The sequence below is a fragment of the Penaeus japonicus genome, unplaced genomic scaffold (assembly GCF_977035675.1).
Source record: "Penaeus japonicus unplaced genomic scaffold, GWHDUDI00000001_assembly GWHDUDI00000008, whole genome shotgun sequence".
NCBI lineage: Eukaryota > Metazoa > Arthropoda > Malacostraca > Decapoda > Penaeidae > Penaeus > Penaeus japonicus.
In genome coordinates, this window is record NW_028234410.1 from 27700980 (window position 1) to 27703479 (window position 2500).

The 2500-nt window shown below is 51.4% G+C and overlaps 1 protein-coding gene across 2 annotated transcripts in view; it reads left to right on the forward strand.

The window, feature by feature from the left end:
• Positions 1–2500, forward strand: part of LOC147471485 (uncharacterized) — a 122864-nt gene that overhangs the window by 14477 nt on the left and 105887 nt on the right. The gene's annotated exons all lie outside the window — the stretch shown is intronic.

The window sequence follows — 2500 nt, forward strand, 5'->3', positions numbered from 1 at the left end:
GGGGAAAGGGGAGAGGGGGCTGTTGTTGTGGCGCAGGTGGCTTTCGCTGGATGTGGGTTTCACGTTAAGGTCGGGGTTGCATGAGGATTGAGGGGTAGGCGAGGCGCGGGAGAAGAGAGGGATTGGCAATTGCGTGCGCGTGTGAACCATACGCGGAAGTTGCAGGAAGAGGCGAACGATGAATAAAAATAATATGAGGCGGGTGGGCGGGGAATGTCAAGTAATGGAAGCGATGGTTTCGGTTTTCTTTGCATAGTTTACCGAGTGCTGCCCCCCACCCCACCCCCACACACATACACCCCTCGAAAGGAACCCCTGAAAAGGCTGTGCATTTATTGCAACTGTCCTGCCATTGACGAAAGCGTCTCGCAATGACACCAAAGCCCAAAGCTTTCACATTTCCCCTGAATGAATATCCTCAATGCGAGCGAGTCCCTCCGACCCCCCGGCCTTGACTGAGTAATGCGATTTTGGGAAACTGACAGGAGTCCTTCGGAGCCAAGTAAGGCAGATCAAGGTGGGTGACATCGTCTCCCTGGGCAGTAGGTGTCTCTCGGAAAGTGACGTGCTTCGAGTGCTCGACACAATTCTCTCTCTCTCTCTCTCTCTCTCTCTCTCTCTCTCTCTCTCTCTCTCTCTCTCTCTCTCTCTCTCTCTCTCTCTCTCTCTCTCTCTCTCTCTCTCTCTCTCTCTCTCTCTCTCTCCCTCCCTCCCTCCCTCCCTCCCTCCCTCCCTCCCTCTCTCACTCTTTTTTTTTTCCTTCTGTCCTCTCCCTTTCCTTCCCTCCTTCTCTCTGCCTCTCTTTCCCTTTTCAATTCCTCCCTCCTTTTTCCACTCTCAATTTCCTTTTCCTTCACTCTCTCATTTTCCTTGTTTTCCTCCCTCCTCCCTCCGCCACTTCATTTTTTTCTTTTGACACTCGCATGCCAAGTGTCTCTTATCTCAAAAACTCACCGTCGCCGCAGTCATTAATTAGCAAAGGATTGAACGGTCGGCCATCGAGAAAGTCATAGATGGCATGGGTCGAAACACGTTCCAAACATGCTCCAAGTTGGATCAAGAGAGAGAGAGAGAGAAAGAAAAAGAGAGAGAAAGAGAGAGAGAGAGAGAGAGAGAGAGAGAGAGAGAGAGAGAGAGAGAGAGAGAGAGAGAGAGAGAGAGAGAGAGAGAGAGAGAGAGAAGGGGGAGGGGAGGGGGGCAATTCAGTTTCCTTTTTAATACGCGTTTTAGCGCCGGGGAACATTGTGTGTTAAAGGCATGGAGAACACAGTTGCCTGTTACAAGGGAATGTCAGCCATGGGTAATGCTTAACACCTGCCACACTTGTCGGCTGATCACGTAACTTTCATATTCTATTATGTGTGTGTGTTTGTACGTATGTATGTATGTGTGTTTGTGGTTGAGTACGTGAGAAGAACAAGAGGAAGAGGGGAGAAGGCTAAGGATGTAAGACTAGCTGCCTGGGACGGGGATTGAAGGGGCGGCCCCGGAAGAGGATTGTCTATCGGAGGGGAAGGAGGGAAGGGAAGGGACGGGGGAAGAGAGGCGGAAATTGATTTTAAGAAGTTAGCCAAATGGTTTTAGGGTCGCCAGGTTGCTGTGTGGCATTTGCAATGGGTGGCAATAGAGATGGATCTGACCGACAGACAGACAAACCACACACCAAACGAGCAAGTAGACTAGCTAGTAGAGAAGCTAGCAAGAAGACAAGCGGGTTGACAGGCAACTAAGTAGACAGAAGAATAAGCAAGTAAGCAAGAAAACGAGTAAACAGGCATGTAAACAACGAATCAAGTAAACAAGTAGATATGTAACTAGATCAGCAAGCAAGCAAGACAGTAAATAAGTAGACAGAAGAGACCAGCAAGTTTGTAAGTCAGTGAGGCAGACGAGCAAGCATTTAACAGCCTCAGCGGCCAGGTTGGTCGCGCCTTCGCCGCCCGTAATGCGCGTGTGGGCGTGGGTGGTGTGTGAGGCTGCCACGGCCGACATGGCGGGGCGACAAGCAAGCCAGCTGGTGCAGGGTTTCCTCGGCCGTCAGCGTGGCTGGGGGAGTGGGGAGGGGGTGTAAAGCCAGAGAGTGGGTGGCAGGGGGAGGGGGGATAAAGCTAGAGAGTGGGCGGGAGGGGGAAGAGGGTATGCGCTTATGGTAGGGGTAGAGATGGGGATAAGGATGGGGGTAGGATAGAAAGGGAGAGAAGGATATGGGGAACGGAGGGGAGGGGGAGGGGGGATGGGAAGGGGAGATTATTATTCGCGGGGGGAGGGGGTCGCAGAGGTATGGATGGGGTTGGTTGAATGAGAAGGGAGAGGGGAGAGAGAAGGGGGAGGGGAGCTTACTATGCGTGGGCGGTAATGTTACACTTAGAGAGAGAGAGAGGTATTTCTGCGTGTGTGTTTGTGTGTGTGTATGTGTATGTATGTATGTATGTATGTATGTATGTATGTATGTGTATGTCTCTCTCTCTCTCTCTCTCTCTCTCTCTCTCTCTCTCTCTCT